Below are 16240 nucleotides of genomic sequence, written 5' to 3' on the forward strand. Positions count from 1 at the left end.
GGGAAATAGATCCAGGTCCTTGGAAAGTAGATTTGGGAGGCCCAGGTGCACAACTTGCCATGTCATGCAAACCCAGGCGGCAGGGGTTGTTTGAGGGTTAGACAACCCTCAAATAAGCCATGACTTGATTTAGAGTTGTTTGGGGGGTTGTTTAACCCTCAAATAACTCCTGCTGCCCAGTTTCACACAACATGACAAACCATGTCAACCCCTCGCCAGAGGCTGAATATTCCAAATGGCCACCCACATGCACTGGCCAGAGTAGGCTGAGCTGATTGTGTGAACCAGCCCATTAAGTAATGGAGCTCTACTATGGGTCCTGCCATGATTGTCAACTACAACAAATAGGGGCTTCTCAGTGGTGGCTCCCATTTTCCCAAGGAAAACACCCTTGGCCCCTTTGGATGGGTGCAGAGATATTCTGCCACTACACCAATCAAATAGCCACTGTCCCCTGTACTTTCTCAGCGTAGGAGGGGAAAACGCAATGCAGATCTCCCCCCAGCATCCCTGGAAATACTGTCAAAACCCATGGACTGGGCACATGGTGGAAGGCAATGAAATCACAACGACCAGAATATGTTCCTGGCACATACACCTGCATCACTGAAGTCAACAGGAGGGAAATTTCTTATGCCAGGTTTGAGGCTATTGACAGGAATGTGGTCATGGTCTGGAAGAATATGGGATATAAGTGTGATCCTCCTGCTTGCCACCCTCATCCTGCCCAAAACCTGGCATAATCTCACAGTCTACCAGCATAGTGGGGCTTCCACCGTATCCTATAGCTGCTCCACTGGCACAACTGATGTATATGGAATTCCACCCACCCCAAATAGCTACACTCTAGCATGCTTTTCGAATTATTTTAATCTCTGCTTTATATTATAATTGATGATACTGTTGTTGTGTTTTTAATTGTTTCAGATTGATATAAATCACTCTTGGGACTGGAGAGTAAAAAAAACCCACAGCATAAAGGTGAAAAGAATTAACACAATAAATAATATAATGTCTATCTGGGTATGTATTAGCCCATTCTAAACTGGAACAAATAGTTGTAATTAGACATTCCCCTTGTTGGTCCAGGGTCAATCTGGATCAATCAAAAAAATTTCCTAGACATTTTCCAAACAAGAATTGAGTTTGGCTCCTTGGCTGGCAGGCTGCACCTCCGTTTTCATTGATGCAAGCTACTTGCATGTCTAATTCTGAAAATGGAGGAATTGTTACTGTACATCCTGAGTAATGCATAGTTCATGCATGCTCAACCCTGTGCAGATGCATTTCACTTTCCCCCCCTGCTCTGTTATGCTTTAGGGCTGTGCACAGACACACACACACGGATCTGCTTCTCATCCAGATCCACAACTTCCGGATTGGGTCCACTCCTCTCCACAGCGATCCGCCTATGGTCTGCTCCGCTTCGCTCCGGAGCTCCAGATCCGAATCTGAGCTCCGTGTTTTCCCCCCATAGACTTGCATTGAAATTCACACGCCTATAACTTTTTTTCTCTTAATGTTAGAAACCTCAAAGTTGGCACCATGAGAACTTATCCTTGTATCCACATTCACACCCAGTTGGAAGCAAATCTGAGCATTCCCTGATTTTTGGAGAATTTTTGAAAATCCTACACCCCATTTTCAGAAATGGGTTTTACTCCGACATTTTTACTGATACAAACTTGAAAATAGGCACCCTCACAGATGCCATCTAGATCCACATTCATGGCAAGCTTCAAGCAGATCCCATTATCCCCTGATTTTTGGTGATTTTTTCCCTTTTAACTCACCCCAATTCAAGTCCCATGCTAGAACTCCATCAGTTTTCACATTAGAAACCTCAAAATTGGCACCATGAGAGCTCATCCATGTATCCACATTCACACCCAGTTGGAAGCAAATCCAAGCATCCTGATTTTGGGGGAATATATGAAAAATCCCCCACAAAAAGGGACAGTATGCCCATAAGGAAACCATACCTGCCCATAGGGATCCATTGCAAAGTGCTTGCCCATAGCAATCAATAGCACAGATGATTTGGGGGAATCAAGATTTTTTCTAAATAAGGATCTTCATCTCAGGTGAAACACTTCTAAAAATGCACACACACACCAAGAAATCTTAAACAGGGTGAGTGTGCAATGCAGCTGCCTTTTATCACACGGAAGGATACCCTGAGTCAAAGCAAGACATGCACAAACCATCCCTGTGAGGCGGGCACAGAGGAGGACAGGCAACATGCCCCTTTAGCACTGGGAGCAAGCATGCCAGAGGCTTGTGGGATTGAACCACAAAGCCCATCATCTAGTACATCTCCCAGGCACCAGGAGGGCAGAGAGGCAGCCAGAGATGTACAACTATGCCTTAGATCTATGGGGAAGTAAGTCCCAGCAGATATCTCACAACAACAGCACCCAGGCAGAGGCAGGAAGGCAGGCATGCAGCAGACATTTCTGGGGGCACAACAAAGTGAGCCAAGGATTGTTTCAAAGCCAGTAATGCCAACTGTCCCTGTGAGGCGGGAACACCACAGAGAGATGCCTTTTCTTTTGCATCCCATAACTAGGGGACTAGGAGGATAAGAGTAAAGCTTTGTGATCCTTGCTTCAGAATTGATTGACTGCACTGTGATCACAGCCATTAATAATGTTAATAATAGCAGTACTAATTAATACTAATAGTAATAATAATAATAATAATAACAACAACCACAACAATAAGGAGTTGAACCACAATGAAAGCCTGCCTGACTTCACTGAAGAGGGAAAGCCAGGAGAGCTTTGGCTATGGGGTGGTATATAAATGTAATAAATAAATAAATAAATAAATAAATAAATAAATACAGTGGGGTGGAATTAAAAGCACTGCAGCAGTGTTGCTGAATCACAACGAGAATATAATATAATTATATATAATTATATTATATTCTCGTTGTGATTCAGCAACACTGCTGCAGTGCTTTTAATTCCACCCCTACTGTATTTATTTATTTATTTATTTATTTATTAAATTTATATACCACCCCATAGCCAAAGCTCTCCTGGCTTTCCCTCTTCAGTGAAGTCAGGCAGGCTTTCATTGTGGTTCAACTTATTGTTGTATAGCATATATATATATATATATATATATATATATATATATATATATATAGGCTATATCTGTCTTTTACCAGTAAGAGGAAAGTGGACGTGCCCAGGGGGAGGGGGAACTGTGCCAATTTGACTGCTCCTGTCTAGGTACCAGTCTTTCAGAAGCTACTGCACACTTCAACTCATGACAGGCATAGTAGCTTCACTGGCTAACCTTTGGAGGGTTCTGATGACCCTCCAAGGGCAGAAGTGTGCACTGGGCATGTCCACATGCCCTATGGACATCATCCCCTTGCACCACATCTATTCAGTTGTTCACCAAGGTTAGGGTGGGTAGCAGTGCTGTGTTTCCTATCTGTTATTTATTTGCTTAGTATATGATTTAAGGCTGTGTTTGTGCATTTGGTGGGGCTACTGTTTCAAAAAACACTGGGAAAAGTCCGTTCAGAGACTAAGAAAGAAAAGTTTCCCAGTATCCCAAGTTACTAAGTATCCCGTTTTGCTTATCCCCCCCCCTCCAACTTTGGGATTGGAGGATGCTTCATCAGGTGATCACAATTGGGAGTTAAATCTGCCTCTCACTGCTTCAAAAAAAGGTACCCCTCCCGCTTTTTTTACCCTATTTTAAAATATATATATAGCAAACAAACCACAGCACAAAACTGCTGAAAATAGGCACAAATGACCCCCACCCATGACTCTCTAAGCACATTCAGTTTCAAGGATGTAGCTTGAAAAACAAAAAAGTTATATGCTAATCTTTTCCGCAATGCAATCCTATCTAAAATGGCGGGCGGAGCGCTCCACGTAAAAGCGAATTGTTCACTTTTGGTCGCTTCTCTTTGCCATGCTTTGCTAGCCACCCCATCCGCTTCTCCTCCACCTGTAATGGAGGCGAATCAGGCTGCTCCACTATCGCTTCTAAGAACCGAAGAGAAGCGGAGCACAGCCCTACTGTACAGATAATGAGCTGTTTTGCTCAGGTTCATTTTCGGTCACACATTCTGCTTCATTGCCAAGCATCTGTTAGTTTGATTTACACATAGTTAAAATCCATCACCTGGGGAAACGAGATTTTGCTCTTCTAAATTTATGGTTCCAATTTTTACAAATTCACCAGCAAGATCCTTAGTCTTTTCCTTTAAGGCCTGGTATTTAATAGCTATGCTGGTTTTATCCTATTATCCTATTTTTTGAAGATGGACAATTATGTTCTTTCTTAGTGCCAGCCTTGGATTGCATCCACGTCAACTCTCCATTTCAAGCTCCTGTGCTGCTCTTCGCATGTTTGCAGTTCACACAGGCAACAGGAAACATAAGAATCAGGTCCTGCCTGAAGCCTGATTCCCATCCTAGGCTAGCACCATTAAGGGTGCAATCCTACACACACTTATCCAGAAGTAACTCCCATTAAACACAATGGGCCTTACTTCTGAGTAGATATATATAGGATTGCAGAAGCTTCCTTAGTGCTTTTATCGGCTTCCAACCCAACCAGAACAGAACAGCTTTCTTAGGAGTAGATCTGGTGGCAGGGAGAACTCCAGCCTGCTGCTTGAAATTGCAAATGGAAACTCTTCCTCCCAAACAGCTCCTGGTTTTAGAACAACTTCATAAATACATAAGTGCTTTTTTAAAGGTAAATAGCAGCTGCAATGGCGGCGGGGGGAGGGGTCTGATCCATCTCAGGACTGTGGCATATGGAGCGAGAGTCTTTAATCCTTGGCCAATTCAGATTGGGGGCCCTGCAACTCCTGGGAGGGAAGCAAACTTCTAGTTTTATACTGTTGTTTTATATTTTGAATGGTTTTAATTTTTGTGAACCGCCCAGAGAGCTCCGGCTATTGGGCAGTATAGAATGTAATAAATAAATAAATAAATAAATAAATAAATAAATAAATAAATAAATAAATAAATAAAGGGTGCTTCCAGATGAAGGTGCCATAGTGTTAACAATCAGAAAGTATTGTGCAGCTATTCCATCTTTTCTTTCTTAACATATTTTCTGTGAAAGAAGAAGCAGTAGAAAATCAGTGGGCTGGGGATGGGAGTGCATTTACAAGTGGATGCAGACATCATTTGTAAAATTCTCCAAAAAAAAATCCATGAATGTGGCAGGGCAATTGCACATAAAAATCCTTGTCTGGAAGCACCCCAGGGATAGAGCCCATGTTGACAAACACATGGCATGTTCTAACTTGGAATATATAAAGAGAGGTTTAAAAGAATGTGTTGTTCTTCAAAAGCATTTTTGCAGCTATCTTCTTCACCAGAAACAACATACACATGCAAATTTTCTTGGCAAAAGTCACGCACACACTAGATGATTTGGACCAGTGAGAAAAAAAGGTAATAACTCAATGTTAACGTTACCTTACAGTGTAGCTTAGGTTATTTTGTGAAGGTGGGGAAGGTCTTGAAGAGCTATGGAATGAAATAGAAGAAAACTTGGTATTACTTGTCTGTCATATGCTGGAATGTATCCACTGCTTTTCTACTGTGAATTTTAATTTTTATATAAAAAATAAGATGTACTTTAAAGCTGTCTCTAGTACTTCCTGGTCCACCCTTCCTTTGCTCATTGGAGCTTTGAAGAACCAGTTTTTCGTATGGCACCAAATGTCACCTAAACATCAGGTGATTGAATATATTTGGTAAGGAAAGGAAATAGCCTTCACAGCCTACAGATGTTACAATATCTGCTGCTGACAAATTACTTGCTCTGTCAATGTATAGGCAGCTCAGAAGTTACGTCACTGACACTATTTTGTAACTTTTAACATAGGCTGAACAAGTAACTACAAGCTCTCAACTCTCACTGGTCTTATGCATCTTTTGTCAGCAATTTAGGAAGCTAGATATAAATAACCACCTGCATTGTTATTTTTATACCATGACCTGTATGCTCTCCTCTTCTTAAAATGTTTTATTGATGTTTTATAAATATTTTGTCGATGACTATTAAAGTTTGCACACTTCATAAAAAAGGTTAGCTAAATTACTTGATCACATTCTTAAAAGGAGCCTTCAGCTCCATCAAGCCAAGGGAACCCAAAACTCAGTTTAATATAGACAAAGAGGTTTGTCTGGAGTATGTACCCCAATGTAGCTCTGTCTCTAAGGTCACTCTGAGCATGAGCTAGGGTGGCTACTACGCATCACCCAAAAAGAGGACTAAAGAGGGCACATATTTGGGTAAAATTTGCATATACTAATTTATGATTAAATGCAAATTTAGAAAGAATTACTATAATATAAATAGAAACACAATACATCTCACCATAGTGGTGACCAGCTGTGTCTAGTCAGTCTGCTGTCCAGGTGCTAATTGCTGATGGGGGACCTCAAGGCTGCTGTGCTCTCTTCATAAGTGTAACCCAACTTTTGCTACCATCAACTCTGTGAAGTGGTGGGAACCATGTAGTGAAGAGAAGACTAGTGGCTTCAACCTCATGGGGTAGAGAATTCACACTGGGTTTCTGTCAGAAATCTAAAGGAGCTATCCAAGGCGCTGAACCCTGTCCCCATAAGAGGTTCAGCATCTTAGCTAGCTCCTTTAGAGTTCTGACTGGAACCCAGAGTGGATTCCAGTGGAGCCATCAACCTCCACTGGAACCCTGGGACTTGGGTTCACATGGTAAAGGAAGAATGAGAGGGGGAAATGCTGCCCCCAAACAGAAGGTTTGAACATACAAGACTAATCTGGCCCGCTTTCATTGGCTGGCTGTATGTTTCCGAGCCAGATTCAAGATGCAGGTTTTAACCTATAAAGCCTTACACGGCTTGGGACCACAATACCTGATGGAACGCCTCTCCCGACATAAACCTACCCATACACTACACTCAACATCTAAGGTCCTCCTCCGGGTGCCTACTCCCCCAATTATAGAACAATCTCCTCAACAAGGCTCACCTGGTGCTTTCAGCACCAGCTTAAGACTTTTCTCCCAGGCATTTAACAGCATATGCTGAGTTTTGTAACTGACCCCAGAATAGTTCTTTTAAATGGGTATTTTCTGTTTTTTGTTGTTGTTGTTTTGCTTTTTATGGTTTTAAATTTTGTATATTTGCTTTTAATTTTTGTGAACCACCCAGAGAGCTCCGGCTATTGGGCGGTATAGAAATGTAATAAATAAATAAATAATGTTCTGTGTTTTAATCTTTGTAAACCGCCCAGAGAGCTTTGGCTATGGGGCGGTATATAAATGTAAATAATAATAATAATAATAATAATAATAATAATAATAATAATAACGTGTGATGCCTCCAGGCCACCAGGAACCTTGTTCCCTCAACGTGAAGTAGGGAAGAAACCAGTGAGCAGCTTACTGGAAGAAATAAAAACAAGAACTAGGATTTATTGTAACCAGAGGGAGGGGGAGGAAGCAAAAGGAATAAACAAGGTTCAAGTCTCTAAATCACTGGTGCAGACTGTATTTTGGCCCGAGGGCTGAATTGTATTTTGGTGAAGCTTTTACGGCCCACAGGGATAAAAATGCAATAAAAATACAAATAAAAAATATCAGCTTATTTTAATTTAAAGCTCTTAGAGCCAGTAACTAACCCTGAGACATTTCAGCCTTTTAGAATGGGGGGAAATCTGCACAAATGAACAGTGGTTAGAGGAAAGCAGATGGGGAAAGGGGTGTGTGGCCTTCTGGGAACCCCTGGAGTGACGGATTTGGCCCCAGGCCCCAGTTTCTATAACCCTTCTGTAAAAAAAACAATGGGGGGAGGGGGACAGAATCCAATCAGTGGAGGATGGTTGCTCTGATGTCAGCGGGGTGGTGAATCCGCTCTGGGTTTCAGTCAGAACCCAGTCAGTCAGTCCTTGAATAGCTCCTTTAGAATTCTGACTGGTTCTGACTGAAAATCGGAGCAGATTCACCACCCCACCAACATCAGAACTATCAGCCTCCACTGAGTCTAGGAACTGTAGGATCCTAAAGTGTGGGTTTATCTCTTAACACTTGTCTCTGGCTACATAGTCCAGAGTTGGCTGTAGGCCTCAGTTGCTGATACTTATTGCTTATGGATTGGTGCTGAATTTTAACTGTGGATGGACAGAAGGCTACTGGTGGGATGGCTCTCTTTCCATGTCTTCTCTTAATACTTGTCAGGACCTCTCTTCTCTCTCTCTCTCTCTCCTCCCTCAGAGTCTCTGCCTCAGAATCAACCCTTCCATTGTAGTTCATGAGGGTCAAAATAGGTTAAGCTCCTGGTGTTCCACCAGAGGGCTGCACTGCATAAGCTTACGTCTGGTTTTTATCTTTAAACCAGACTTGAAGGAAACCTTTAAGCAGAAGACAGATCTCTGTAAAATAGGACACGTGGCCTGTACCAGGAGATTATAGGGTCTGACTGACCATAGAGCACGTATGGAGAACCTCTGACCCATGGGCCACATATGGCTTGCAGGGGTTCCCCACTGGTCCTCCTCTCCAGGCAAGAAAAATCTCTTATCTCTGATCAGCTGATGGAGATAAAAGATTTTCCCACATACACATTTAAGCTTTTGAAAAGCTTCCATTATCACCAACATTCAGAACAAATGTATATGGCATTTCTACAAACGTTTACACCTGCTCATTGCTCAGGAAACAGGAAGTCAACTCCCTGCTTAAATTTCAAAACCACTCCACCCATGTAAAATACAGGTGTTTAGACTCCATGCAAGTGGAATGCAAAGTAGTTTGACAAGTGCTGCACCTTGAAGGCTCTGGATTAGGACTTCTGGTGGACTAGGAACAGGGTTAGTAGTAGGGATGTGCACGGACCCCCTGCTCCACTTCACTTCCAGATCCGTGATTTTCGGATCGGGCCGCTTCGCCCTGCCCCGCTCCGCCCATGTCCGCTCCGCTCCGCTCCGCTCGGAGCTCCGGATCCGGATCGGAGCTCCGTTTCCCCCCCCATAGGCTTGCATTGAAAGCTAAAAAAGTAAACAAGTTTTTTTCTGTTCAAGTTAGAAACCTCACGTTTGGCACCATGACACCTCATGGGGGTATACACATGCACGCCAAGTTTCAAGGGAATCCCATCATCCCCTGATTTTTGGGGAACTTTTGAAAATCGGGCACCCCATTCACACCCCTTTCCATAGCTCCGTCAATTTGCACGCTAAAAATCTCAAACTCGCCACCATGAGAGCTTATCCAGGGACACACATGCACGCCCAGACTCAAGGCAGTCCCATCATCCCCTGATTTTTGGCGCGGCTCTAACCTCTAACGCACCACCCATAACCCTAATTCACACCCCTTTCGATAGCTCCGTCAATTTGCATGTTAGAAACCTCAAGCTCAGCACCATGATAGCTTATCCACGTGTCCACATGGACGCCAAGTTTCAAGGCAATCCCATCATCCCCTGATTTTTGGGGAATTTTTGAAAATCGGGCACCCCATTCAGACCCCTTGGGATAGCTCCGTCAATTTGCAAGTTAGAAACCTCAAACTCAGCACCATGATAGCTTATCCATGTGTCCACATGGACGCCCAGACTCAAGGCAATCCCATCATCACCTGATTTTTGGCGCGGCTTAACTCACCCCAAATTGTCCCATTCTACAACTATGTCAATTTGCATGTTAGAAACCTCAAACTCGGCACCATGATAGCTTATCCACGTGTCCACATGGACGCCAAGTTTCAAGGCAATCCCATCATCCCCTGATTTTTGGGGAATTTATGAAAATCGGGCACCCCATTCACACCCCTTTCCATAGCTCTGTCATTTTGCATGTTAGAAACCTCAAACTTGGCACCATGAAAGCTAATCCATGTGTCTAATCCTACTGTATGTAGGGGAATGGGACAAGAAGTGTGTGTATGCTTTGCCCAAACAGGATTTGAAATGCTCAATCAGTGGCTGTTGCACTTCACAAACAGTGCACTGCACACACAGCACGCTCACACAGTCACACACAGAGTCCAAGTAACAGAGAGAAGAAATAGAGAATTATTATTTTTTTGGTATTTTTTTGTATTTTTTGGTATATAGAAGGAAGGAAGATGAAACACAGTCAGGCTTTAAGAGAGGGGGCGGGGGGACAACCAACCAATCAAACAAACAAACACACACTGCAAAGTTTAAAAATAAAGTTTATATTAAATCAAAGTAAGGGAAAAACACAGAGCAAACTAAGCTAAAAGTCAGAAAGAAGCAAACAAACACACACACATGCGCCAAGCTAAATCCTAATCTATCTCCAAAGTCCAAACACAGCAGCAGCACCTATAACTAACTCCTCTCTCCACGAACGCCAACCCACAAAGACGCTGAAAGCTGAAAGCTCTGAGGGTGCCTCTGCCTTAGTCTCCCCCTCCAACACTGGGATTAGAGGATGCTTCATGAGGTGATCAATTCTCATCAGGATTGGGAGTTGAATGTGCCTGTCATCGCTTCAAATAAACCCCGCCGCGCCGCAGCCGGGTTTACCCTACCGTTTGTATTGTAAATGTACCCGATTTTTTTAAAAAACATAGCACGCGAACCAAAGGACACAGAAAGTTGAGAGTAGTCTCAAAATGACCCTCATCCACGACTGTCTAAGCACAAGAATTTTCAGAACGATAGCTTAAAAAACAACCCAGTTATCCCCGATTCTTTTCCGCAATGCAATCCTATGGGCGAAAACCGCCGTTTGACCCGCACTGTCCCTGTTTGTTGACCCGATTTTTTAAAAAAAATAGCACGCGACCCGCACGATGCAGAGAGGTGAGAGTAGTCTCAAAATGACCCCCATCCACGACTGTCTAAGCACAAGAATTTTCAGAACGATAGCTTCAAAAACAACCCAGTTATCTATGGGTGAAATGTTTCAAGATGGCAATCGGAGCGCTCCGCGGAAAGAGAAGCGCTCCGAAAATGGTCGCTTCTCTTCGCCTTGCTTCTAGGGGTCCGCGGTCCGCTTCTACTCCGCCTCTGGGCAAGGCGGAGCAGGCCAATTCGCTCCTGCTTCTGCGCTTCTAATAGGAGCGGAGCATATGCCTAGTTAGTAGGAAATGTAAACCATTGCTTTTCTGTGTTGCTGTCCCAGTTCTGTGTGGTCACAGATGAAGGGAAAGGGACTGGCAAAAAGACATTGTCCTTCCTTTTTTCTTGCTTGCTTGGAGTATTTGTCTTGTTTTTCTTTCCTTATTCCTAGGTAGCCATTTCTCAGGAAAGCATCCAGGCATCACTTTTGCAAAGAGGCCAACTCAAGCAGGCGCAGATGTCAGTTATCCCTAAACCCATTGGTTACGCTCAGCTTCTCTCTCTGCTCCCACTGCAGACTCGAAGAACAAATTCCACATAATTAACTTTCTTAACATACCTATATATACATATTTTTCAGATTGCATTTTTGGATAGAGTTTGACGTTAACATTTCTATGCTTTGCTTCACAGATTTTATGGCTAGAAATTTACTAGTGAGATAATTAAATAGCACTCTGAATTTAAAGAGGAGGGGGGAGCTCTCCCACTTACAACTGTACATTGTTTCCTACACAAACAAATAAAAACCTTTGACAATGCTATAGCATTGGTTGCTCTGAGACCATGCATTGGGCTTCATGGTTACAAGGAGGAGTGAAGTGGAAATGTCACCCTACAATATTAAGTATACAAAATAGAAGGCAGCAGTTGAAATAAACAAAACAAGGTGGTGCTAACCAGCATACAAACTGCAATACTAAATATGAACAAAAATTGAGGTAATGGGTTCAAAAAAAATATTAATTAATATCTGGCATGTGCTATTTAGTGCTCAGACCAAACAAAAGTATTTTATAGTAGTGAAACGCTTAACATAAGACACTTGTTTTGTTTACAGTATCAGGCACTTAGTATTTAGTGCTCAGAACAGACAAAAGTAATTTATAGATGAAAAACACCTAAAAAGAAACTTAATTGAATAAAGTCATTAATAGTTGCAAAACTATAGCTTGATACAGAACTTATACAATAGCTTGTTAATAGACTTTAAATAAACAAAAGTCGTTTATGGTTGCGAAACACTTTATAAGAAGCTTGTACGATTTGTGAAATGCTTGATAAGAAGCTTGATAATCATACAGATAATATAATGGAGCTGAAGCAGTAGCTTGCTGAAACCACATAGGATGCAATCTTATGCATGCTTAGAGAGAGAGAAAGTCCCACAACTCCCAGAATTCTCTAGCCAGCCATACTGGGTGTTGAATGCTGGGAGTTGTAGGACTTTTCTGTCTCTAAACATGCATAGGATTGCACCTTTAATGAGTTTGTGACATTTGGCTAGCTACTAAGAAGAAGGCCTTTTCTTTTGTGGATTGAGTTCTCAAGGGAGACTCACCTGGTGCCTGCTTTGTGATCTTTTCTGCACCAGTGAAGACTTTCCAATTTCCAGGCATTTAATCTTTCAGTTTCTGTTGTTTAAAATCTGTCACTGTATTTTAAAACTTTGCACTACTGCTAGGTTTTATTTTGTTTGTTGTTTTTATTCTATGCTGTAGTTTTTAAACATTTAAATTTTATAGTATATTTAATTGTGCCATATATATGACTTTAATTGTTGTGAACTGCCCAGAGAGCTTCAGCTATTGGGTGATATAGAACAGGAATGAATGAATGAATGTCAGAGCCAAGGTTCAATTTTATCATTGCCGTCTATAACATCAGCTGGTATGGTTACTTGTTTCAGTGCAGAATAAGCACTAATTAAACCTATCCAATGCCATCAGTCCATTTTGGTACATTCCATATCAGCACTGCAGCCGGGAGAAGCACACCGTTCAAGGTGCAATGTTGAAATATGGATTGCCTTCGTAGCCTAGGTCAAGGTTCATCTAGTCTAGCATTCCCTTTCCAACTAGCAGCAAACCAGATATAGGAGTTTTCCTATGCCAAGTTATACCAGGTTTTTTTTAAATTTGAAATTGTGTGCTGCTCTAAAGCCATATTTCCACAAAAATAAACAGAAATGCAAATCCAATTCTTCCAAACACAACAACAACCACAGCAGCAGTTAAAATAATGAAATCTTTAAAAGCCTGCCTGGTGCTAAACAAAGTTGGTGCTAGACAAGCCTACTTGGGGAGGGAATTCTGCAAATGGGATGCCACCACTAAGAAGGCCCTGGTCACCACCTGACTGACCTTAACTGGTGGGCACCCAGAGGGGAGCCTCCAAAGAAAACCTCAATACAAAGGTGAGCTGATGTGGGACCAGGACTTATTTCAGGTACCTGGGTTCCAAGGCTTTCAAGGTAAGTTGACATTTTGAGTGTGTGTGTGTGTGTGTGTGTGTGTGTGTTTGTAGACCAAACACTTTCTGATTTGATGTTAATGCAGGGGGCTTTCACACCATGAGCACAAATCTGTAGTAAGCAGTAGTATGAATTCTGTATCTGGTATTCCTTGTCCCTAATGTGTTTAAAATCTTGCTATTAAGCAATATCATCTCTTTTCAAGGTGTGTGTCAGGGTCAGTTAAAATGTTCTGAAATGTCACGTTATTCTCATGTGAGATTATAATACTATTTTGGTGAAGGTGAAAAATTGCAAATGACTGAATTACATTCTAGTATTTTTAACAATTATTCAAGGAAACAATTTTACACAAAGCAATTCCATTTCACAATAACATCTAGCGTTTGTGTTTAAGTAGAAGAGTTCTAAGGTGTCAGTGGAAAATACTCAAGACCCAAGGTTAATAAATCACTATCCGCAAATTGGAAAGATATTCAATTCGTTTTCACTGAATGTTTCCATGCAGATAACATTTCCAGTTAGACCAAATATAGTCCATCCTGTTTCCAACAGCAGCCAGCTAAGTGCTTCTATGAAGCCCACAAGCATCAAATAAAGGCAGCAGCCCTCATTAGCTGCTTGCACCACCAACAGCAATTGGAATTCAAAGATATTCTGCCTCTGAACATCAAGGTTCTTTTAGTGATCATGGCTAATAGCCTTGATAATAGCTATCCTGCATGCATTTGTTTAAACCCTCTTTAAAGACAACTGAATCTATGGTCATCACTACATCCTGTAGTAGTGAATTTTATGGGCTTCTCATTGTCCATCCCCCAAATCATTGATGGTTAAAGTGATGCAAGAGATGCTTGCAGTTGCCCCACTTTGCAAGTGAAAAGCGAGGTGGCTGCAAGCATCTCTCACATAGCTTTAGGGGAGAAATCCTTTGCATGGGAACAGGATGGTGGCTCAGAGAGGCAAGCCGCTGATAGCAATGCTCCACCCCACCCAGTGATGGCACCTCCACGTTCTGGGAAGCACATGGGGCACTGCCAATCAGGGCACCCCACTCAGTGGTGGCACATGCATGTGCCTGGGAACATGTGGGGCGCCCCACTCAGGGACGGGTGACACATGTCTATGAACCCTGCTGGGCAAGAGCAACAGGGTTTCGGCCACTCTTTCCTCACGACTCTGTAGGCATATGAAATAACCAACTTGCACATAATTACATTTTATGTTCCTAAAGTAACAAAATGACTTTCAATCTGTAAAAAGTGCTAATATTGCTTTTTGCTTTTTCTCTCTCCAATTTTTCTGAAAATTTCTATTTTTCCCCCATGGCTTCAAAATTTCTGGAAATTTTACATCTCTATGCTCACCAGCCTTGTGCCCTCTGGTCACCACCTGCCTGACCTTAATTGGTGGGCACCCAGAGGGGAGCCTCCAAAGAAAACCTCAGTACACAGGTGAGCTGATGTGGGACCAGGACTTATTTCAGGTACCTGGGTTCCAAGGCTTTCAAGGTAATCACCAGCATTTTGAAAGTGTGTGTGTGTGTTTGTAGACCAAACACTTTCTGATTTGATGCTAATGCAGGGGACTTTCACACCATGAGCATAAATCTGTAGTAGGCAGTGGCATGTATTCTGTATCTGGTATTTCTTGTCCCTAATGTATTTTTACATTTGAGCTTCAGAAAATCTTATTAAGCAATATCATCTCTTTTCAAGGTGTGTGTCAGGGACAGTTAAAATGTTCTGAAATGTCGCATTATCCCTCTATGAGATTATACTATTTTGGTGAAGGTGAAAACTTGTAAATGACTGACTTACATGATTTCCCAGGATCTTCTACTTACTTTGTGTAGGCTTCTGTCATGGAATGTGATGTTAAGCAACAAAGCACACTCAGAAGGAAAGTGCACAGGTGTGTGGTAGTAGCAAATTACAACTGCAAACTGCTATGCACGGCAGTTTTTCCCCACCCTGGAAAAAAAATCTGTGGACATCCATGGCTTGACACAACATTTTTGCTCATTAATTGATAAGCAAAACTTTCAAGTATACTTTTGTCCTGGAATAATAGTCTTAAACATGTCCATTGCTCAAATAACCCTGTAGCCCAAGTTATAGGGTTTTAACTTAGCATTTTATCTGTGGATATTATCCAGGTCTTCTTGACAACTGTTTTTTATGCTAGTTATCCAGAATTTATTGTGAGCCTGCTTGTGTGTTTGTGTGTCTTCCCTTTAATACAATTATTACATTTTGCATATTCATATTTTCAAATTCTTAATTATTTATTAAATATTGGGCATTTGTATTTCATAATAAGACATCTTATATTTTTTAAGAGAGCTTGGTTAGCAATTTTTCAATACCCTTCCCAGCAATTCCAATAGAGCAAAATCAGGTATGTCCTAAAAAATCCAGGATAATACCACTATCCTGGTTGCGTTCCCTAGCAACTGGTGTACTACTGTCTCTGATAATACTGGAGGTAGCATATAGCCATCAGAACTAGTAGCCACAGATAGCTTTAGTCTCCATGAATTTGTCTAACCCCCTTTTAAAACCATCCAGATTGCGGCTATCACTACATCTCGTGGTAGCAAACCATGACTTCAAGATATCTTCCCAAGCTGTTCAGACCACATCAGTTTATACATAAATTTGTGCTACGTTTCTCCAATGTACTTCATTTTAGACTTACACATAGCAAATCTTATTTACCATTTTGTTGCCCATCTATCAGTTTGAAGTTTGAGACTTGAATTTTTATTTGGGGAGACTTCACTATCCCAAATAATTTGGTGCAATCTGCAGTAGACCCATTGACTTGCATGGGACTTAAGTTAGTCAACACTACAGGGAACTAACATTGGATTCAACCCTTGGATTTCTACTTTGTGAAGATTTCCAAGCTTTGTTAC

Source organism: Elgaria multicarinata, chromosome 6 (genome assembly GCF_023053635.1).
Source record: "Elgaria multicarinata webbii isolate HBS135686 ecotype San Diego chromosome 6, rElgMul1.1.pri, whole genome shotgun sequence".
Classification (NCBI taxonomy): domain Eukaryota; kingdom Metazoa; phylum Chordata; class Lepidosauria; order Squamata; family Anguidae; genus Elgaria; species Elgaria multicarinata.